The 23,791-nt window shown below is 40.9% G+C and overlaps 1 long non-coding RNA gene across 1 annotated transcript in view; it reads right to left on the bottom strand.

Annotated features, from left to right (window-relative positions):
• Positions 1-23,224, bottom strand: part of LOC140556799 (uncharacterized) — a 31,225-nt gene extending 8,001 nt beyond the window's left edge. Inside the window, exons 1-2 of the long non-coding RNA XR_011979763.1 lie at positions 23,175-23,224; positions 15,438-15,521 (exon numbers count right to left, since the gene is read on the bottom strand). This is a non-coding gene — a long non-coding RNA (uncharacterized lncRNA). The remainder of the gene's footprint in view (positions 1-15,437; positions 15,522-23,174) is intronic.
• Positions 23,225-23,791: the final 567 nt, after the last annotated feature.

Raw genomic sequence — 23,791 nt, 5'->3', positions numbered from 1 at the left:
GCCCACCTATTTTATTTGATTTAGATGTTTTATGCATCATATTGTTCATTGTTCAAAAATGCTAAATTGTCATTTTTGTAATTCACCTAGTTTTATGCATTAACCACTGAATCACCTCCAATCCCCCAACAATTAGACCAAATCTGCACCTCTGCCTCTGGCCTGCAATGAGTTAAAGTCCTCATTAAACATCTCCTGGGCCTAGATCAACTTTAATCATGGACAAAATGATCAATCACCTTTGAAAATGTTTTGCACGTTTTTTTCTCAAGCTAGAAAAAAACTCTCTAGCTCAGCTATAAAAAGAAAAAACCCTACATTTCAGGTTCCACTCTTGAGTTGAGTTTGTAGGCCAGCTTCAGGGTGTTTTGTAGTATGAGTGTCTTTCTTTGGGCCGGAACCTTCATAGTCATAGTAAAATCAGGAGTGTTCAATTAACTCCTGAACTGTTAAACTCAAGCAACCCCCACACAAGTGACCTCCAACTCTGTGTACGCCAAAGTCCACTTAATGGAGTTCAGAAATAAGTTTTCCTGGCTTGAGACCCCCTCCCCCCAACAAAGGGTTCTTTAGGGGCACAGTGGTAATTTTACAACTGCTGATTTTCTTTGTGCTTTGTTTCTGGGCCTGGTGTTGAGAAGTCCTTCTAAAGTCTCCTAAAGCCAGCTGCCATCCAGCCGTGCGGTGCTGGACTTTGCCAAAGTCTGCTGAGTAGTAAAGGCACGCTCACCTTTCACCCGTATTCTCCTCAGTCAACACGAAACCAGACACATAAATGTCTGGCCTAAATAAGGTGAAAGGTCAAATCTAGTCGCATAAAGGCATGAATCCAACCACAGTGAACTTGCTTTTGCCCATTCAAACCATATTGCAGTATTGCTGTGGCACTCATGGCTGCAATGACCCGTCCTGCAGCAAGAAACGTCCTGAGCCGAATCTGACACAGATATGGCAACATAAACAAATGGAAACTGAGTGAGGTTAGTACATCTTGATTTGAATGGCGAGTGCTTTGAGGGTATCCTTCAACCACATCTCAGTATTTTTGAGGTCGGTCTCCATGGTGACACGCGTCTGTTTCCTGTACTCTCCCCGTCACACCTTCGGCTTGGCCTTCATCACGTGTCAGGGAGTCTAGGCCTCTGATTGGCTGCCTGCCCCGCTCGGGTGCTTCCCCCTGCGTTCTCTGTCTTTCTCTTTCGCGGCCGGCGCTTCCTTCCTCTTTTTGCTGACGTGCTTATGCAGATGCACGCGCGTGTGCTTGCGCATGGTCGCAATGTAAACACAGTTGACCTGTAAACTTCCACAACAACAGTGCTCACGTAGTTCACCACGCTGACATAAGGGGACATATTGCAGCACCTCTAATGTGACTAACACATCTGGGCCGGATTTAACCAGATAGAGTGGCAATGTTTTTTTCACACTTTGAAATTTGTGACCTTGTTCTGGTTGCATGGTGCACTGTGGCCAAAGACTATAAATCACATGATAGGTCCTAGAACCACAAGTCTGAATATTGTTGCTACCATTGCTGCGCTTGCATTGTTCTGTAAACTGCATAGAACTGTAAGAGTTGACAGGGGTGACAATCTTTAAATGGCTACATTCAGGAATTATTATGGGCAGTGGTGGTGTTGTGGCAAAGCGCTAGGTTATTGATCACAGGGTTGTGGGTGTGATACCGAGGTCTTCTAAGCTGGCACTTCTAAGCAGAGAGGTGAAGAACTGTAGCCTATCTTACCCTGCACCCTGACCAAGGCTTTCTAGGCTGGGACATGCAAAGACAATTTCACTGTACAAGTGTAAATTACCTGTAAATGTTGAAGCACTGTCACTCGGGGGGTATTCCACCCTTGTGCCCAATGATTTCGGATGGGTTTTGGACCCACTGTGACCCTGACCAGGAAGAAGAGTAAGAAGATGGATGGACGTACAGGTGTAAATGACACTGCATTAAGTGTGCAGGCCTACACCTGACACACATTAGGCTATTTATTGCAGTAAGTGAAAGTTCAATTTTGTTGCAATTCTGTAATTTGTCAAATAGGTCAATCAAATATGTAAATATTCTTACTTTTAAGACTTCCAAGGATTTAAATTATTATTTTAATAAGCTAGCACCAAATTTACATTGCATTTTTCTATATATATTTCCCACTGCTCAAACCTAAAAACATTTGGGGCTGGTACTCTGCACCAGTATGGTATGGTATATTGTTTTGCCATAATGTAGTTTGGTATGGAGCAGAGTGATACTACTACTATTTAAAATCAGCAGCAAAATCACACCTTTGGTTTTAATTTATAACTACATCAGTTAAATATAAGTGTGAGGTACTTATTCATAGGTCTAAATCAAATCTGATTAATATCAGATCTGGGTTTAAGGGGATCCTTAGGTGTAAGAGTCAAGGTGGATATTAGAACAAGTTTAAGCAAAAAGAAAAAATAAATCCAGGAATGTGCTGGTCACTCAAATTCTAAGACTTGGATCAACAGACAGGAGCTTCATTAAATCGTTTTGGAACCCCTAATGTCTTTGTTTACACTGTACCACATCTTCAACTCTTGCATCACCAGAGAGAGATAAAATATCACCCAGTTGCCTGATTTAGAGGCTGCCTTTGTGATGTAAACAAAATGACCTTATTTGTCTATAAGTGTGTCTTTCATGTGTGCATAGGCAAAGCAATTCCTGCACACATACAAAAAGTGCTGACACCTTGTGCCTATTTACAGGTTTGAACTGGCAACATTTGACTACGGTCTTTCACCTTCGGCCACATCAAATGTGTCAGCATGGGAGGTGTGATGAGGAGGCCGCATTTGCAAAAAGAAAAAAAGAAATGTAAATCTGGGAAATACTAGTAGGCAAATGTGCATTTCCTGTTATTTCAAATATGATAGGATTATTCAGCGTGGGCGCAACCTCTTAAACGCCTTATGAATAGAGCATGCAGATATGCAGACACGCCAGGCTGGGGCTTGAGTTTTGCAGACAAGTGTAGTGTAGAGAACAGTGTAGAGAACAAACAGAAAATATACAAGCAAGCTTTTAAAAGTTAATAAGTTGATTCAACTCATGCTGGTGTGGTAACATTTGATTCTCCACTCAAAGCACTCATAGCTTGACAAACAAAACCATCTTTATGTAATATATATTATTTGTCATAAGTATACTGTGAGATCTAGGAACCTACTTTGGAGCCTATTTCCAATCAACTATATATAAGCTATGTGTGTGTGTGTAATTAAACACCTGTGTCTGCAGAGGGTTGGCTGTGATGTAGCTGAATTAGTAAAGTGCCCTTCCTGATGAAAACTCAGGATGGTTACACAGCTTAAGTGGTTCCTACTTTCAGACAGTTGCCAAGCTGTTGCTACACAGTCACTAGGGGGAAACTGTTTTTGCTAGGTGGTTGCTATAAAATGGCTAGATACTTACTATGGTGTTGCTAGGAGGTTGTTAGAAAGTTGCTATTGTGTTGTTCGATGGTTGCTATGGTGTCACTAAGTGGTTGTTAGGTGCTTGCTATTATATTCCTGGCGGTTGCTTTGGTTTTTCTTAGTGGTTGCAACGGTGTTGCTTGGTGGTTGCAAGGCAGTTGTTATGATATCCTAGGATGTTACTATGGTGTCTGAGGTGGTTGCTATGGTGTTTCCTATAGGTTACTCTGGTACCTCAAATGGTTGTTTGGATGTTAATTCTTGTGACATAAGACAATTGCACAATTTTTGCAACCATTCATTCCATCTGTTGCTACACAACAAGCATATGTTAGATAAAAAAGTTGTATACAAGCCTAATCCCATAATCAGACTAAACAATCTGGAATTTGAACAATTTCAGAAATATGTCCAAAAGTGTCCAGACACCCATTCTAATTAGGGAATTCAGCTACTTTAAAGTGTACTCATTCCTGATACAGGTGTTCATCTGCACAGACACACTGTTTTTCCATAGAATTTCCATAGAAAACCACTGATTATAGACTGAGACACTCTGGAGGAGCTGCATATGAACTTATGGTCACCATGGCAGAAGCCAAACATCAGCTGGTGGGGTGTAAAGCTCCAGCACTAGAGTGGACTTTGTAATCCATACCTGATCATCCAACATCAGTACCAGACATCACTAATGCTCTTCTGGATGAATGCAAACCCTCATGCAAACCCTCAGAGCAGTGTTTCATCATCCTCTTTAGTGCAGTGGTTCCCATCCCTGGTCCTGGAGAACCACCATTGCTGCACATTTTAGAGTTTACCCTGCTCTCAACTAAGCTAATCAGCTAATTAACAGACAAGTTAACTACTGTCCTAAGTTAAAGGTGGTGTGTCAGAGCAGCACGTCACTAATATGTTCAGGGCATGGGGTCCTCCAGGACCAGCGTTTGGAAACAATAGTCAATAGACAAGGCCTTCCTAGAAAAGTAGAGGCTGTTACTGGGCTAAAGCCTTAATAGTACCCTTGGGTTTTGTAGAAAACGCTGGATAAGCAGTCATTTCCAACGATTGGAAGGTGGAATCATCAGATAATATTATAACAACAATTTCATAACAAGAAAAAGGAGATATATTGCCTGCATTTAAGATGCCTTCACTTGCCAAGATATCATTTTGCGCAGTGCTCTCAAGCTGTAGACAACTGTTGCACCAGAGCCCTGGCATTTTCACTCTTTTACTGGAGGTGCTGAGCTTTGCTGATGTAGTAGAATTGGATGTGGCAGACGGAGCACAATGGGGGCTGTTTTCTGAGAAATGTCATGTGGGCGCAAATTTGGTAATGTTCAGGTAAGGTATGTGAAGACGTACGGTGTGTGTGGACAGGTGAGGCATGTAGGAAGTTGTGGGTGTATAAACAGGGACAAGGGGTTTGTCACTGTTTTGCCGTGACACGAGTCCTCTCTAAATCTCACACCCACTCACTCTTAACTTCCTGTTGGCTCTGCCAGCAGTGTACCTGAGTATAAGTGCAAGTGTGTGTGTGTGTGTGTGTGTGTGTGTGTGTATAAGCTCACGTATGCATGTTTGTGTGTGTATTTGCATGTATCATAGCTACAAGAATGTCCTGAAAACCACTCCATTGTGCAGCGATCCACTGCAGTCAGTGACACCATTGCCAAGCTGGAAGCGCCAAGAACACTTGGGCCGCTGAACTCTCTGACCGCTTGGAATAGCTGTCTATTTTGTTCTTTTGCTGTTTCTCAAACTTGCATTTGTCCATTTCTGACTCTGTGCTCTGCCAAGAATGTTGACCTCTGCCTCAGTTTTTCCATTCTTTCTTGAAGCATAAATATACGTCCTCCATCAGATAGCATGACTCAACTGATATTCTTCCCTAGGTGTGGCAAGGGACGCACAAAGCCAGCAAAAGGCAACGCATGCCAACAAAAAGCCCACAGACGATCGGCCCATTCTTGTCTAGCTTCCTTCTTCGACTGGATGATCTTTCCTAGATTGCATCAGGGAGTCGTGACATAAGGAAGAAGAAGTGATGCCTAAAACTAGGGTTCATTACATTGACGAATGAGGCGTATACAGCATAATACATCAATACTAAAGAATACGGCAAAATCTCTTTACTAGCTACCAGAATTTTCCTCCCCCATTTAAGATTACCCAATTACCCAACCCCCTCATTAGTACTCTCCCCTTAATAGTAATAGTAATAGTAATAGTCCCCCTATCACATGTAATGCTTCTGACACTGGGAGGGTGAGGACGGACACATGCCTCCACCAACACATGCACAAACAGCCACTGTCTCTTTTCGAAGTGCCACCAATGCAACGGAAGGAAAGCAAAGGGTACCCTGCTCTGATGCATTGACTAGCAGATGTCCATGCCCGCCAGCCTTACACTGGAGTGTTGTGGGGAGAGAAAGAGCCATTTAACCACCCAGAAAGAGCAAGGCCAATTGTGCCTTTTTGGGCTCCGGCTGCTGATGGCAGGCAGAATGACCTGGGATTTGAACCAGAAATACTTTGTTTTTTGTTTTTTGCAATACTGTTTAAATAAAGTTAATTAATAGTTAATAAAGGCATCGTTAAATATGTAAAATATTTAGATGTAACAATATTAAACAATTCACTTACGTTTTGCACTGACATGTTTAAATAAGCACTTTGACCTCAAGAGAAAGAAATGTCATCAAGAGTGATTTACAGAAGTTCTTTGCTGTTTACAAAGAAAAATACCCTCAGCTAGTTTGTATAGGGTCCAGTGTCCAGTGGTTGTTAGATTATTATGGAGACCATAATACTCAACACTACACTTAGCCCAAGTACTCTTGGAAGAGCTGGGTCTTCAGTCTGCGTTTGAAGACAGCGAGTTCTGCCATTCTGACACCACCGTGTCCGTGTTTGTTCCACCACTTCGGTGCCAGGACAGAAAAAGCCTGGATGCTTGTCTTCCATGGATCTTAAGACATTGCAGGTCAAGCCGAGCCGTACTTGAAGCTCGAAGGGCTCTTGGTACTGATCGGCATTTGACATTTGCCTTGATGTACGGAGGGGCTGGTCCATTCTGGCTTTGTAGGCCAACATCAGGGTTTTGAATCTAATGTGGGCAGCTACAGGAAGCCATATTTCATATTTCATGTCCAAAAGTTCTCCTGGTTCTTCTATGGCATCGCTCAGGGAAGCCTTTGAAGCACCTTTATTTTTAAGAGTGATTTAATTATAGTGGGTGATACCAATATAGTACATACAGTACTTTAATTTTGAGAAACTCTGTAGAAAGTGTGAATTCTTAACATTTGCTCTGTACACTAGTTTTTGAAAGAGGAAAAACATTTTTGACATTTCCTGACATTGAAACAACTGGAAAAGCAAGTCAGAGATGCATACGTAAGTTGATTGTAAATATCATTATATAACTATGTAATTAATTACACAATTACAATTAGAGTCTGAGTCTGTGTGAGTCAGTGTGCCTCCACAGTGCACCATATCATACCACACTCTATGTGCAGTATATAAAGTTTGAAGGCAAATGCTCATTGAAATTGTAGCATTCAAATGCTAGCTTTTAATGTAAAAACCACAGTTAAAACCACAAGCAAGATGACTGTGTCATGTTTCACTTACCCAACAAGAGTTAGAGGGAAACTGAACTATTTGGCTGAAATCTGAAAGTTGGGAGTTTTTTTTTTTAAATCCTGATATTACGTGTGTAACGTGAAACAGATGAGTAGGCCAAAGGTTTCTATTTCATCCATATGCCTTTACCTTTAACTGATTGCTATTTGTGATTCTACCAGTTTGGGCCTAAATGACTTGTATTATTAGCATGTTCAGATAATAAGTCCTTAATCCAAACAAATCTGAATGAGACAATACAAAACCAACACAGCATTTAGAACAGAAGCATCAGACAACAGCCCTGGAGTGGGATTACACTATGTGGACTGTTCTCTGCTCAACAAATGAGGTATTGGTGGCTCATTGGTTTGGGCTCCACACCACCATGTTTTAACAGTCAGCTCACCCAATTTTTCTTCCAAAATCAAATACATTAAAAAGGGAAATTTGGATCAGAAACCCAATTTCTTCAACTTATTCCAGAGGTATTGGATGGATCTCCTTGGATGGAGACGTAATTCCCCTCTAGTTTTAGGGTTATGTATGGTATGGCTGCTGCATAGTATCCCATTCAACTTTACTGTCATTATACTACTTCAGGCTTGTACAGTATAACTAAACATTTTCAGGCTAAGTATCTGGTGCAGAATAGGTAGGACATACAATAGTGCAAGGACAACAGACAAAAAAGAGACAGGCTAAAAATACAATAAATACATAAAAAAGAAAAATATACAAATGTACAAATGTGTGCATGAAGGTTGTGTGTTTTAGGTCCAACTAAGTTCCTACACTAACAGTAAAAGGTATAAATATGTAGAGAAGGGTTGTGCTGTACATATAAATGAAGAGTAAAACAGGGAGTTCAGGAGTGTATGGAGATTATACAACATGTACAAAGTGCACAATTTAATGTCTATTAATTTGAGGGATACTAAGGGTGCACCTCAAACTTAAAGTAATTCACTAATTGTAATAGGTGCACGACTACTGGGACTATTACATTTTCCTAAAATGCAATACCAGATGTGTACTACAGTATAAAGAGTAAACAGCACTACAGAAACACATTGGCTCATCAGTAAACAAGGGCTATAGGCTTACGTGGTTACAATGCTGTCTTACCGATTGCTATACTACCAAGCTTTTTCTTTTTGCAAGTGATTCATAACAGAACCCACCCAGCAAAAAAAAAAAAAAAACATGTTAACCAGTCTGACAGTAAATTTCCTGGTAAGAAGCTGACATGGCGGTAAGTATCATTAATATAATGTTCTCAAACATGTTTGCTCACAAGTGATCAGGAAATGCTGTATGTACAGACACATGTAAGAAATTTATCAATTGAAAAGCACTTTTTGATCTGATTGCAGCAATTTGACTTGAGTACTGAGTATTATAAAGCAGATTTATATAGAAATCACAGAGTGTTAAACAGTGGCTTTGAACATGCCACAGCCGAATCAGATAAAAAGATAGGCTTTGGGACTCCCTGTATATCTGGATGCTTCATCTTTCTATATCTTTTTTCCGTCCTCCCACTACATTTGACATTTAGCGAGATTTTTACCATGGTTTTCTTTGTAGCACTTTCATTTTGCCTTCCAAACATTTACTGAAGGGGGCACTGGGTTACTAACATGGATTTCAACTGGATTTTAGTAAAGACGCATGTAAAAATATTGTATACTGATTACTACCATGGCATCTTTATTATCAGCAATTACTCATTAATATTAAGTATTACCTTCAAAACTAATCTAGGTTACTATGGTATTTCATCCGTGGGTCTTTTATATTCTCAGATGCTGTTTAGCATTTTGTTAGCACAAGCCTAATACTGGTGTATTAGGTGTGACTGAGCTATGAAGTTCTCCTTGTTCTGAGATCTGTGTACAATCAGCCAGCTCACCTCTATTTGCTCACCTGTTTGACCTTTAACACACTTGCCACCGTAGCCTCTAAAACTGGGAAAAGGAACTGTGACACAGCTCTAGAGAAAGAGAGAGAAAGAGAGATAGATGAGGCTACTAATTATACACCCACTTGTAATTACCTTTAAGAGATGTTTAACCTTCTAAAATGAGCTGCTATAAAAAAGGTTGTTGGGCCCACTGTTACATAAACTTTCTCTATCTTTAAACAAGCTTGCAGGATTTGTACGTATTTTATGTCCAAAACGTTTTAGTTTAGTTACTAAAGATGTACTCCTTGCAGACACAAGTGTTTAACTGCGCACAGCTTGTATAATCTCCAATAGAATGGGCTGGAGTAGCTTCCCACGAGCCTACAATCACCATGGGCAATGGAAAGCATTGGCTAAAAGGATATAAAGCCTCTCAACAGTGGAACTGTGTTATCTGGTGTGTTGGAGCTTCATCCAGTATCGTTGGGATGAGTATTTGTGATTCAGAACTGATTAGCCAACATCAGTACCTGACCTCACTAACTAACAATTCCTGTGGCTGAATGCAATACAATCCTCATAGCACTGTTCCAGCAAATAGTGTAAAGTCTTACCAGAAGACTAGAGGTTGAAACCTTGGAATTAAGGGGCTGCAGATTCCAGATAAATAGCCTTGATTTCAGAATATAGGATGAGCATTCGTCTACCATCTTGGTTTAGGCTTATGCAGGGGCGCTGCCAGGGATTTTGGCCCCCATGATTGATTACATTGGGCGCAACATTATAAACTCTTCTACCAAACACTCTCTCAATTATCACATTTTTCCTAACTCCGACCTGGCACACCTGGACATATGTATTATTTCAGTATTATGTCAGGTTAATGTAAATTAATGTTAATGAAGCTCCTTGCCTACCACTAATGTGTCCATCCCCACTTATTCGATTAAGCACCACATGGCCTAGTCAAAAAGCATTCACTATGAACTTTGAGTTACCAACAGACGCTCCACTCCCACCACAAAGAAGGAACTTAGATTTTCTTCACGCAAGACATATTCCGAACAGACGGCAGCTTTTGTTAAGGTGCAGCTTGCACACTGTTTCTAAAGCACACGTTTAAAAAAATATGTGCCTTTTCCTTTTTGGAGAAATACTTTCCGGGAAGCTCTTGTGATTTTAAAAGTCACAATTATCAAAACCAAACAATGGCACCTACCTAAAGAGAGCTATTGAAAAGGTTATGACTCATCTGATCAGGTTTGTGTTCAAATGTAAAGCCCTCTCTCTTTTTTCATTCTTTCTTTCTTTCGTTCTGCTTTTTTTTTCTTATCTCCACAGGAAGGAAGAGATCCAATATCACTCTGTGGGCAGACGGTTGAGATTCCACCACGTGAGTTCTTGAGACGTGGTTTTTTGTGCCCACATGCGCTCTTACTCACAAAGCCATTATCAATTCTGATCTGATTGTGAAAGTGTCCTATTTCGAGCGACCTGCACTGTTCACCTATCTCATAGTGTGAGGAGCAATGACATCAGACACAACGTTTACGTTAGTGCCGTGGGGAGAGTGGCATCGCTCTGAGCTAGAAACACAGTTCTGGGGTGCAAAGGCAAGCAAACCTCTACCTAATGGAACACAAGGAGGTACCACTCATGAGTCTCAGAGAACAGTTGGGGCAGGCCGTCTGAGGCTTAAAGTTGTTGTTATTTTTCAAAAACACTTCCAGCATCTTCTAGAAGCTTAAAAAATCAGTTCCTCGATCACTTACTGGTTGCATTAGGTGTGTGTTTCATTTGGTATATCACAAAACAATAGTTCCTAGAACTAAGACGTAGCACAGATGTACGTCCGTTGTTTGAAGGTGTCTTGCAATTACTGCCGCAAGGCTTCAAGACTGTCTCCTGACATAACATTTACAGTTCATGGCAGAGGATTCTGAATTATGAATCACTAAACCAGTCGCTGCGGTCGTATACACCCACAGGTCTGACATACATCATAACAATGCCCCTTGTGGAAACATGCAGTGTAAATCCAACAGTAATTAAATAGATTAGATGGCAATTGTTCTTGTACATTTGAGGCCTCAGACTGACTTTTACACTGCGTCTAGGGATAGGGGTGGGCAATATGAAATATGTTAGCAATGTATAGTGATACAATCATCATGAAATGCATGTTTTTACACTTTATGGTAAAAGCAACTTTCAGTAGTACCTATTGCTGACACAAATGTGCAAATGCACGCACACACACAGCTTGTGTAGTCCCTGTAGAGAAGTACTGGCATTGAAATAGGACTCTCTGGGGCAGATAAACATAAACCTATTGGCACCATGCTAGAGTGGTATAAAGCCCCCCAGCACTGTGCACTGTTCTCTGAAATGATAATTGGTGCTCCATCCAAAAACGCTCTTCTCTTTAAATGCAATCAAATCCTCACAGCAATATGCCACAATGTAGTAGAAAGTTAGAAAGGCTGTTACTCCACCAAAAGCAGGATAATTATTTTTTTAATACCATTCATTTCAGAAGAAACAATAAACGAGCAGGTGTCCCAATATTTTTGTCCATAAAGTGTGGGTAGACTGTGGGTAGTGTGTCATATTACAGAAGATAAAATGTCCAAAATACCAACTATAGAGAGCCTGTGAATGGCACATAATAATCCATAAGTTATACTAATTCAACTCATTCATACAACAAATGGTTAGATTTTTCATCTTGTACATTTTTAAATCTTGGCTAATAAAAAAATGCCATTTTGCTCAGTTTTTCACAGCCTTTTTTTTTTAATGTGGGTCCTGTATTTTGGCCTTTGAAGCATGTTTGTGTACAGTGACATGTATTGTGTGTTGTGAAAATGTCTTTAAGACCAAGATGTTATATTTTTGCCTTATCACCCACCCACACATATAGAGCCTGGCTTAATGTGAGTAAACTGCCTCATCTGATGTCAATCAATGTATACATACAACTGCATGTACTGCAAACACACACACACACTTAAAAGCTGGATGACACAGCTTTGCTCTCCAGTGTTGCAAGGGAACAGGAAAGCATGCCGTTGCTCAACTTTGGGCCTTATGATGTGAATTGTGCGGCCTCGCGACACGTCAAGCGGCCGCTGCCACTGTGCAGCCACTTGGGCTAGAATTGGAGAAGTGTGGCGGTGGGTGTCGAAATCTGGGCCAGCAAGAGGGTGGGTCAGAACTCCGCCCCTTACGGACAGTGCGGACGCCTGAGTTCCCGACAATGCTGCCACGAGGAACCGGATGTCCGTCCACATGGACACATGGTTGCGTTTTTTCCTAAAATTACACGCGTGAGTCCGCTAGAGGTCCACACGCCACATAGCTGCGCTTGCTAGCACCAAGATTGATATTGCTAGATTACAGACTTCACTTTCTAGTTCTAGTTTCCTCTATGCAGTGTACTGAGATATTCTGAAACTAAACAACTTCAGTATACAACATGAGGAAATGTGAAGTTATACATAATTCTCATGGCTCGACCTCAGTAAAGAAATACATAAAAATGGCTATATCGTATTCATATTATTACGCGTGAATAAAATACACAAATCATCTCTGTTAACTAAAAATGTTGCTATGGTAATGACTGAGGGGAGAGTTGAGTAGAATTAACTTGAGATAAAATGTGACATGGATATTTTATTTAGTTAAACAATTTCAAAAAAGGAACTGCATTGAATGTAAAGAACACCTGCCCAACTGTGAAGCATGGGGGTGGATGCATCATGCTTTTTGGTGGTGTTGCAGCCAGTGGCATTGGCAATGTTACATAAATGGAGGGAAAAACAGATTCTGCAAAATACCATCAAATCCTGGCTGCAAATGTCAAACCATCAATTAAAAGATGGAATTTGAAAGATGGTGGCATTCTACATCAGGATAATGATCCATAGCGTACCTCAAAATCTACCCTGGACTATCTGAAGAGACTGAAGCATATGGAATGGCCTTCCAAGTCCCCTGACCTAAGCATCAAAGAAAGTTGTGAACACACAAGCTGGGAAGCAAGATGGTCCAAGAATATCTTATAACCAGATGCCTTCTGCAAAGACAAGTGTGGGGAAACTCCAGCTACAAGAACTGAAAGAATTTTAGCCGCTACAAAGAGAGTCCTGACTTTGTAAATTGCTTCGTGTGTAGCCCTTTGCACAGGCCACTGATCATTTATTGATTTTAGTATTTTTTGAAAGACAGAGTAACTGTGCATTAGGGTTTGCTGACAATACAGTGTTTTAGGTTTGATTAACTACAGAGGCTGTGCTTAATACTTTTTAATAAGCTTGTATGGTTCAAACAACACTGAACAGTGTTTTGTATAAGTTAGCCAAACCTTTTAGCAAGAGTTACAAAAAGCCCCTCAATCTGTTACAACAAACGCTGTCTATGGGTTTTAGCACACTGTACACTGTAAATCATTTAAAGACAGGTCATTTTCAAAAGATAGGGTAACTAATTTCACATATCAGCCGCAGCCCTCTATGATCAGAAGTGGAGGGTGGAGAGTGTTCTCCATCTGTGCCTGGAAACATCCACTGATAGGATAAAATTAAGGGGGGCATGGAGCACTCCAATAAAGAATGTAAGCAATTTCAGCTGTAGCACATTTACTGCTGTTTTTTTTGTATTGTTAATCTCGCTGAAACGCAGAGCTACAGAAGTGTGTTAGGAGAACATTTGAAAAAACGAAGTTAAATAAAAAACATCTGTAATCTGTTACTTTATCAATTTAAGTTGACTTGACAATAAACTTCTTCCACTGTCACTTTAACTTGAAGCAGTGGTGGCTCAGCGGGGGCAGTGGTGGCTCAGTGGTTATTGATGACAAGGTTGTGGGTTCGATACCCGAGCCTGGCAAGCTGCCACTGTTGGGCCCTTGAGCAAGACCCCTCACCCTTTCTGCTCGCCGCAGCAATAGCTGCCCATCACTCCGGGCATGTGCGCTCACTGTCACTATGTGTGTTTTTGAACACTAGGTCTAGGTCATCTATGACATGTAAATCGCAATATGTACTTCCACAATCTTAGAGTAAAGGTGTCCCTTTGAGATAGACAAGATATCGCTACTGTTATGTGAGTTCAGTAAGACAAGGCATGACAATAGCCCACATGTTACATTAAGTTGTCCTGTGGCCAGTTAGAATGATCAACCAGGCCAAAAAAGCAAGAAACCCTTCAGCAGTCATCTAGTTCCTTATGTTCTTGCACCGTTTGCATTCTGAACAGGGAGCAGTCCTTTTCTTCTGTGTCTTGACTTTGAAACTGCTGACATTATGGGTGTCTACCAGACTAAAGTTCTGCAAAACTAATTGAATCAGTCTGTAATGTCCCCTTTTTAATGCGTGTCACAACCCAAAAATACAACTTAGTATTAACCCTGGTTAATCCGTTGTATAGGATCTGGTGAATGACCCTCTCTGGTTAAGAGTCAGTTATTCAGTGAAATATCTGCATAATAATCTACAACTTGCGCGGCATGACTGCAGACTGTTTGGCAACTGTGTTATCTCTTTAGTGTATGACTAAGGCTGTTTGAGGCCTTTTGGCCAATTAACCATGCTACTTTACTCCTCTACAAAGATACACCAGCATATGCTTTTGTCAGTAGGGCAGCAGCTAGATTGTGTGCTGCACAGCTCCAGGGCCTGGGGTTGTGGGTTTGATCCTTGCTTTGTCTATGAGGAGCTTGGTGTGTTTGCATGGTTTTTCGTCCTACCTCCCAAAACATGTGGTAGGTGAATTGGCAATCCCCTACAGCGATGCCATAGAAGAACCCCTTTTGGTTTCACATAGAACCATGCCTGTAAAAGAGATATGTGAGTACAAAAGGCAGCCCTCAGGCTGACAAACTTTAAACTACAACAGCGCCAATGTGCAAAGTCTGCAGTGACAGAAGAGAGAGCTGGCCTTCCTAAGGGGGTCCTGCCTGACTCCACTCCAGTCTTGCAGAGAATACATGGTGCAGTAATTTCACAAGCATCTGTACCACCTGGAAACCTAGTCGTTGGATTTGCATGGTATTTTGGGAATTGTAGTGGTTTAGGATTATTGCTATTGTAACTGCATATGTATGCTATGGTAATTGAGGTAAAGTGGAGTCCCTCTCCCCTCTCTCGTCTCTCTGCCTTGTCGCATGTAGAGAAAGTGACCCATATTCTCGGTCTTAATTGTCTTTATTCTTCATCTCTCGTGCTCTGTTTTCACTTTTGGCCCCTCCAAACATTGGTTGGAGGGGCCCTCTGTAATTTTAGCTTAGAGCCCCAACAGACTCTGGAATCGCCACCGAGTGTGAAGAACCTTTTAAGGGTCTAAAAAACTCTTCTATGTTCTTCTATGGCATTGCTACAAGAACCATTTGAAGCACCTTTATATTTAAGAGTGAAAGTGTGGGTGAACGGTTTGTGTGGTACCTTGTGATGAACTGGTGCCCTGTCTAAGGGGTGTTCCCGCCCTGTGCCCTGTGATTCTGGGTAGGCTCCGGTCCCACATCAGCCCTGTCAGGAAGAAGCAAATAAGAAGATAAATATAAGTTTTAATGAAATAATGGCAATGGTTAATTCCTGCCAGCTACATTAACATCAGGACTGTGCCAGCAAGAACAAGCTGTCAGTCACTACACAGAGAGGCATATTATAGCAGGGTGTGCAGTGCATAAACCTATCACCACCATTTCAGAGTTCAGTGGTGAATAAACCACAGGCACTGCATAGAAGTGGGGATAAAGGGATATGGTCAAATGAGCTAACTTTGACCATACTGTCCACAACTGGACGAGTGCATATGTGGGCATACACCTAGAGAATGGTACAGGCCCAAGGGCTTGACCTTTACAGTGTGCCTAGAAGAAAAGGGGGTCCGCTTGTATTTCTTGATCAGGGAGCTTCATTCGTGGTCCTGGTGATCGTTCTACCAACCTGCAGAGTTTAATCTAACACACCTGATCCAGGTAATGAAGGCTTACAGGGGCATCTGAATATTAGAATCAGGAGTGTTGAATCTAAACTGTCCAAGATCTTCTGCCCTGTGATAGATCTTGGAGACCAGGACCCGGCCACCCAGCCTTACATGAAAGGGTCACCTGCAAATCAATACACCTGCAAGCTATTCTAACTGATCACGCTTATCCTCTGATGTCACATTTCAATGCTATGTGTGTGGTCTCTTCCAGGATGGTAATGAATTATTATTATATCAAAATGAAAAGTATGCCCTATGCAATGTCAGATGATTGTCCAATTCAACTGAAGAGAAAATACTGTTGTCATTTGTTGTGTTTTGTGTCAAAGGGAAGTGTAAAGATGTTTGAACAGAAGATGTGAATCATGGCCGCAGAACTCATGAGGTATGATGCATTAACTAAATGTCGTCTCCTTGAGCTTGCCAGGGATTCAGCAATTTCACTGTGAAATTGGGAAGAGACATTTTTAGAACACACTCTTTATACAGTGAGCCATATATACCTAACTGTATGATGAAATTATGTTTCCCATACACAGCCATAACATTACAACCACTCACAGGCAGGTGAAGTAAAATTATTTCATTACAGTGGCACCTGCCAAGGGATGGGATACACATATCAGGCTTAAAGAACTTAAAAGGATTTGCTGGCATGTCTTGGTGCCAGATACCACAGCAGAAAGAGCAATCTTGTGGAGTCCATGCCTTGATGGGTCAGAGCTGTTTTGGCAGCATAAAGGGGGCCTAGGAAATATTCGCAATAGTCGTTTTTAATGTTATGGCTGGTTGCTGCACACGTAATTCTAGTTTATAGTACACTGAGCATCAGTATGGTGTACCTGTCCAATACTATTAAAATATCTTCAATAATATAATAATAATAATAATTGATATATAATAATATGTGATATTCAGTAATAATTGATAATAAACACTTTATATAAAATAGACTAATCCCTCTATAACATCATCACACATTCTAGTAGAGGGTAGTTTAACTGTGTTCCCCGTTAAGATGATGGGAGTATGGGCATTAGGGTAATTGAAATGAGACATGCTCTAATAGTCATGGCTCTACTGGCCTTAGTCTACAGCAGCCACCAGGGCACGGCTGGCAAACTCGTGTCCTTCAGACCAACTGTAAAAAAACATCCAGCTTGGCTTATGAAGCCCATGGCGAATTCTCAGACGACTCAAATCTAAATGAGGTAAAACACTAAACTGTGTGGTGCTGTGGCCCGCCAGGTAAAAAGAAAAGGGCAAGCTTGCACCCAGGAGTCCAAGGGAAATGGGACACAAATACCTGAGGTCACCAAAATCCAGTCCAGGAATACTGGGAGTAAAATGAACTTTATATGCAAGTATCATATTCTGTTTCACTTACATTTACATTTAAGGCATTTAGCAGACACTCTTATCCAGAGCGACTTACAAAAGTGCTTTGCTATTTACCCAAGAAAAAACTCAGCTAGTTTGAATAGACTAATAATTCAAAGAGTTTAGACACACTAAACACAGGTCAATATGGAGACCACTCTACTGTTCGTCCAAGTATTCCCTGAAGAGCTGGGTCTTCAGTCTGTGTTTGAAGACAGCGAGCGATTCTGACGTTTGGACACCAAGGGTAAATACGTTTCACCACTTTGGTGCAGGACAGAAAAAAGCCTGGACGCTTGTCTTCTATGGATTTTGAGGGAGAGGGAGAGCCGAGCCGTACTTGAAGCTCGAAGGGCTCTTGGTGCGGATTGGCTTTTGACCATTGCCATCAAGTACGGAGGGGCTGGTACGTTCTTGGCTTTGTAGGCCAGCGTCAAGGTTTTGAATCTGATGCGGAAGCAGCTACAGGAAACCAGTGAATAGGCTTTCACTTAACACAGGGGGTCATTTCAACTGTGCTGTATATATCATAAAGCCACTTTAACTGTTAACAAAGTACCTGGTGAACCTCGGTTGACCATTAACTGTGTTCGGATTATGTTTAAGTTTAGGGTTTGAATTTGAACTCTAGTGAATTATGTCATAAAGTCATATAAAAGACAGTTAAGTAAAGACAAGGTGAGCATCTTCAGAGCACCAGCTGACCCTGAAAATGCAGTTAACAAAATGCATTACACATTACACACTACTACTAAAGTAAAAGTTATTAAAACCTATATTTCTGGGCTTTTTTGACCAGTACATCTAAACATATTTGTCCATACATATATTTATACCCCTTCTACTGTATGTATTCAGCTATTTTAAGTTGTACCTATTGCTGACACAGATGTGCAAATCAACACACGCACAGCTTGTCTAGACCCTGTAGAGAAGTACTGCCAAACGAATATAGGCCTGGAGCAGATATACATGAACCTATTGGCAACATGCCTAATGTCAGGGGTATAAAGCCCTCCAGCTTTGGGCCACGGAGCAGTAGAACTGTGTTCTCTGGGATGATGGTGTGCTTCATCCTTTTAAGATACTTTTGAGATGAGGTGTGAATGAGTTGGGGTGGTAATCATTCAACATCCTGACCTCGCTAATTGTTGCTCTTGTTGCTGGATGCAATCAAATCACCAAAGCAGTGCTCCAAAATGTAGTAGACAGTTTCCCCTGTCCATTAGAGACAGTTACCACAAAAAAACTATTTTTAATACCCTTAGTGTCAGAAGAAACACTGCATGAGCAGGTGTCCCAATACTTTTGCCCATATAGCTTCCGTCCACAGCTCTTCGCGTTCAGGTACTGCACATAAACATTAGCTCTGCTGAGACAAACGGGTAACAGGCGGAGAGCAGCTAAATTCAGTGAAGGTGATGGCAATTGAGAGGGTTTTTTAAATATTGATGAAAACGACGTGCTAAAATACATCAGTGGAAAGCTATTTTGGGGAAAGGGAGTAAAAAAAAAAACTAAACTCAAAAACATCAGACCACACTCTAAAATATGTGTCTGGGAAGCCTGAGCAGGTCCTGTTTTACGAAGTTCTCTAGAACCCATTAAATTCACCGTGACTGGGTCTTGCTAACTGTGAGCAGTTTCCAAGGAACAAACCCCGCAGGAACGCCTGTGTGGGTGCTGTGTTTCTCAGCTGTGGGCCTCTGCAGTGTAACGGGCTCGGGAGTCTGGGATAAAGTTCTCAGCTGGGGCAGCCTGTTGGTGCAGTTTGCTTTTGTTTGACAGGAGACATTACGCAACAGCCCGGTTACGGACACACGCCCCGCCGCTGCCGGTAAACTGTGCTCGGGGACAAAAGGGGGCGGGGCGTTTGGAATACAGGCGGAGACTGGACGGATGGCGTCAGAGGGAACGTGTGTGGGAAAACCCCGCGTTTGTGAGGAGTGAGTACGGCGCGTTCTGGGACACGGATGTGGGCCATGTGACGTTTAGTGGGCGGGGTCTGAGCCACCGTTAACTCTTCATTTACCGGAACTTAGTAATGGACCCCTAATCTGGTTACTGATCCTGTGTTTTGTTGCTTTTGTCATTATCACTGTTACTTGCATATGCTACTTATATACGTGCTGTATTTGATAAATATAATAAATAATAAATAAATAAATAAATAAATAAATGCATTTAGTTTGATTATTGTGTTTATTTTCCATTTATAAGAAGTAAAATGAAAACAACAACTGATGGTCAATTTAATATCAGGCAGTTATCTGGCTTTAAAATTGTAGGTATTTTTTGTGCATTAAAATACTGGCACCACATAAAACTATAAATGCTTTTTAAAATGTATGTATATCTTTTTTTCCCCCTTTATATCCCCAAGTGTCCCACTGAAGCTCATCATGTCCTCTTTAAGCAGATACAAACAGCCTTCTTTGGGAACATCCATCACATCCTAGCTTTGGCTAGCTCTTCTTTAGGTGGACCAGTACATATACATGGTGGACACATAGATTTCAAAGACTTGAAAGTCTTATTATTACATATTCAAATAATAGCAACATATTTAGACAGTCCTAAAATACTGTCAACTATTCAGGAGAAGGAAAAAAACATTAATTAATTTGTAATAATAATGAAAAATGAATTGATTTGTAATAGAATTAATGAAATTAGATTTTATTCTAATTTCTGTTGGTCCCTTAATCATGCATCGCTCCTGTTTTAATTTTCCCATGCAAATAAAACAAACTTAAAACTATAAACTCTAAAAAAACAAATATAAAGAAAACAATAAAATATTTTAATCTGACAGAAAGCATGCAATCATCGCGAACGGGCTGAGTAAAGAAGGGAAAAAGTGGCAGCTCGTTTCACTGCTGTGATCATGTCTCTGTCAGAATGACTTGCTGATTCAGACTACATGGGTTTCCCAGCTTCCTTTTTTTCACCAGAGTGAAAACTGAAGTAACCTCGGGTCACCTGTGAGCTAGCTATGGGACCTTCAATTTGGGGCAACGTATGTTAGGAAATAGGATTATACCACTAAAACGGTATGTTCTAATTTAATGGCCTCATACACATTATTAATGCACTGAAATGTTCTGAAACAGTAAAGTGAAATGGGTTTTAATTCTGAACAAATTGGGAGGTTCTTGTAGACCTGTATAGGTTAAGTATAAGGCTATCATCTCATCTTCTCAACTTCTACAATAATTGTTAATAGTGTGCACATGCTTTAAAAAGTTTACTAGAAACCTTTAGTAAAGACAGTGATTCTATTTAGAAATACAAACACTTAAAGAACCATTTGACTCCAGAAATGATACTTTTCCTATTGTTACAAGTCTAAAAAAACTCCTTCTTGAGTACTACACAGGTCCGTTTTAGCGTGGAGTGTATTCTAAGTACGGTCTTCACTCCATGAGATCATTGTGTCTTCTCATTCATTCTTATTGAAATGTTTCTAAAAACGTAGGCTGGAGTAGTGGCTGTTGCTTGCTGAGCTATAAATGTCGGATAGTTGGCTCAGTGTAGTAACTGTACTCGAGTAGCGCTTGTAAACGTTGGGCAACAGAAAGCTAGACCCACTTTGAAGGAGAAGGAAGTTGGAAGTATTGAGCAACGCACCCGACCCCGCTCTCCTCCTCCAGAATGGGAAGTGTTGTGAAATGTTCTGTACTCAAAACAACAGCATTTCCCCAGGCCTGCGGAGGGTTCACTGCTGCCATGTACTTTCATACATGAAACAAAGCCTATAGCTCGCTATTACATTATCAGAATAACACACTTAAATGGGACAAACGTGACACTCTAAAGTCTGGACATAAACTGTTTGATATCAGAAATATTTTTTAGGAATTTGTACACAAACACCCTTAATGAGGTAGAGGTGGATGTGTCATTGTCAAAGTCTACAATCAAGAGACGCCTTCAGGAAAGAAAAACAGAGGGTTTGCTTTAAGACGCAAAAACACTGGTAACACTCAGGAACGGAAATGCCACATTCGACTTTGCTAGAGCACATCTAGAAATGCCTGCCCAGTTTTGGAACAAGACTCTTTGCAAATATAAAACCATGCTTAGCTTATAATAGAAGGATGGGCTGAGAAACATATGGAGAAGGAATGGAGGGTTAATGATAAAAAAACATACAGCAGCATCTCTCAAACATGGTGGAGGTAGTCTTATGGCATAGGCATGTATGGCTGCCAATTGAACTGAGGCACTGGTGTTTATTGATGAATTAATGTAAATGCTGACAGAAGTAGCAGGACCACTCAATTCCCAGTACAGATGGACAATGACCCAAAACATACCACAAAAGCAACCTTTAAGAGCTTCTAACGGAAACCTGACTGACCTCAACCCAATTGATCAGCTTTTCATTTACTGTTGACAAAACTAAGGGCTGAAAGACTCACAAACAAGCAGCAATCAGAGGGCCTGGCAAGGCATCTCAACGGTGGAATCTCAGCATTTGGGGATGTCCATGGGTTCCAGACTTCAGGCAATCATTATAATCAATTTATATTTTTATATTTGTAATTGTGTTCGTTTTGTCTGATTACTTTGGAGCCTGTGACAAATGATTGTAATTTCTAAAAGGTTAATGCAATACTTTAAAAAAAAAAGTCTAAATACGTATAGATACAGCTGTATATGTATCCGTATAGAAAAGAAATGTTGTGGCAGGCCTAAATTGCAACATTTGCAAACCAACACCAAACATTATAAGATACAGTACACCAGACCATGCAATCAAGATTGTCTCTAGCCGCACATACATAGCAGCATGTGTATTTGTAATGTTAAGGTTCTTCACACTTTATGGAACCAAAAGGGGTTCTTCTATGGTATTGCTCAAAGAACCCTTTTGAAGCACCTTTATTTTTAATGTATTATGGATATTGTCAAAGAATGCTTATCAACTGCATAGTTCATTATAAGGAGCACAATAAGTCCTAATTATTAATGTTTAATTTGTTCTATTGCAGCAAACATTGCATTAAAATCAGTGTACGAATAGCTTCTGACAGCAGTTTTTAAAGGAGCATTTGTGCATTGTGTGTGGGCAAAAGTATTGGGACAATCACATTGTCTTCTGAAATCAGGAGTATTACAAATGGGTTTATCCTATTTTTGCTGGAGTAACTGCCTCTACTGTCCAGGAAAGAAGGCTTTCTACTAGATTTTGGAACATTGCTGTGAGGATTTGATTGCATTCAGGTCAGGATGTTTGTTTTCATCCCAAAAGTACTAGATGAAGTACCATCATTCCAGAGAGCACAGGGCCATCTTTCCATTGACACCTGTTTTTCTCAGCTTTTCCTATAAATTGAGGAAAACTGAGTCCTTAAAATTTACCAAGAAATGAAACGAAAACATGTAAACATACACACACACTTTCACACACAGAAGAGATCAACTACATTTAAACCTGCACTGCTGTTCATATTCTGTAGTGTGTTTTAGAAGCTGCAAGAAGCTTCTCTTCCTTTGCTTCAGGCAAGAGAGCAATAATAATAGCAATAATATGCTATAAAATTCTGTTACAAGGTGGATTTACACACACACACACACACACACACACACGCCTTAGAGCCCCCCCCCCCATCCCCCCACCTCTACTCCATCTCCCTCTCTCACTCTCCCACCCTCCACTGTCATGGTGATGACCTCTTCTTTTCCCTCTCTGACCGGTCATCACCTACCTGTCAGGTTCTTCTCTCTCTCTCTCTCTCTCTCTCTCTCTCATTCACACACACACAGGTGATCATCCACCCTTGTTGTTTTAAAGAATCCCATACCTGTTGGGTTGGATTCACAGCACTGCAGCGGTGGCGGTGGCCCACTCATTCAACCCACTTTCTGTCCAAACACGAGCACTAACTCACCCCAGACCATAAGACTTCAGGGTCATTTAAGTTTCCCATGAATGCTGCTTATTGCAGTGTGATGCAATTGCTGCTACAAAGATTGTATCAAGCTGTTACAGCATCAGCGCTTGAGGAAGCTCAGCTCAGGTCTGTTTGTTTTGCTCGGGAAGTTTGTAGCCATGACTGAGAATCAGTTTAGTGGCTCATATTTGTAATGAAGGGCTTTATTGGGGCCTGGAGCGAAGGCTTCATAGGCGTGGCGGTTTAATCATGGCTAAGACTCTCTAATTATGTGCTTAATAGGGTTTGCACTGACACTCACGATGTGACGAAAGGACTCATTTGGTACTGAGATCTAAATCTATGAAATTCGTCATACCATTGTATTGTTTTGTGGGTGAATCTTTGTGAAGCTGTATGACACTGTAATAAATATAGTACACACTGTGTAGACAGGTACACTATGTGGACAAAAGTGTTGGGACATTCATTAGAAAGGGTGTCCACATACATTTTCACATGTAGTGTATAAAAGTCTAGACTGTTTA

The sequence above is a fragment of the Salminus brasiliensis genome, chromosome 6 (genome assembly GCF_030463535.1).
Source record: "Salminus brasiliensis chromosome 6, fSalBra1.hap2, whole genome shotgun sequence".
NCBI classification, from domain to species: domain Eukaryota; kingdom Metazoa; phylum Chordata; class Actinopteri; order Characiformes; family Bryconidae; genus Salminus; species Salminus brasiliensis.
The sequence above is the reverse complement of the archived record's forward strand: the minus strand, read 5'-3'. Positions and strand labels throughout refer to the sequence as shown.